Genomic DNA, 1,061 nt, shown 5'->3' with positions numbered 1-1,061 from the left:
ACTTTTTAAGAGGGGCTGTAATAACCTGCAGGCTGATGCTAGATCAGAGCATGTCTATGATACGACAGCGCTGGGAGAAAACACGTTTCATGTCATTTGAATACTTTGTGCGTTTTTTTACTGAAGAATGAAAGGAACAGAGTGAAAGTTTCCTCTTGTTAATGACATCAAGCCTACATTTGAGACATTCATGCTGCCTTCAAATATACACACACATACACACACACGTTGACATATCGATATTTAACAAGTTTGGTGCATATTTAATTCTGCTAGTTCATCCTACATCAATGGGATGGTGCGTGAGAAATATGTGTTGTCAAATAGGGTTTTACAGTACCTCCAGACTGCTAGTAGAACTTAATTTCACTGCATTGTAAATTCCCATTCATAAAATTTGTTTGTTCATAAGTCTTTGGTAGATGTTAAAATTATCTTAAAAAGAGTGTAAAAAGAAATCAAGCTAAATAATCAGCACCAGATGTAAATGTCCTTGACACATTTCTCTCTTTGAGGGAGGAGGGAGCAGAAGTGTACTAATATATACTGCGCATAAATACTAGCAGTGAAATACTGTGAGCGTTAAATCCGCAGTCAACTCATTTTGAGTACCAGGATTCTAATATTTGTTGCTTTTCCATCAGTGAGACACAGATGAAATAGAACTGTGATGAAGAAGGTGGCTTCACATTAAGTGTGTTTATCCAAGTACAAGTACATCCATCGAAAAACCTGACAATCTAGTGAAGGCCGCGGGGTTGGAATAGAATAAATCATTAAGATAAGCTTGCTACAACAGCGAAACGCTGCTTCACGTGCCAGTAATAATTATAACACAGCAGCAATATTGTATTTACAGATAAGACAAACAGCAGACAATGAATCAGCCTCTATTGTGATGATCAATTAACTGTTATAGTGTATATATAGATGTTTCTTTCACTCATATGATGGTAAACACAATAAAATTAGCTATTTTTAGGAGACATTTAACAGACAATGTGAAGACATGAACATATAAATTATTAGAATATGAAAATAACTGTCATCTTAGATGCTAA

This window comes from Aulostomus chinensis, chromosome 7, assembly GCF_037954235.1.
Source record: "Aulostomus chinensis isolate RoL2024-O1b breed Wild chromosome 7, RoL_Achi_v1.0, whole genome shotgun sequence".
Lineage (NCBI taxonomy): Eukaryota > Metazoa > Chordata > Actinopteri > Syngnathiformes > Aulostomidae > Aulostomus > Aulostomus chinensis.
Note: the sequence above shows the minus strand (reverse complement) of the source record.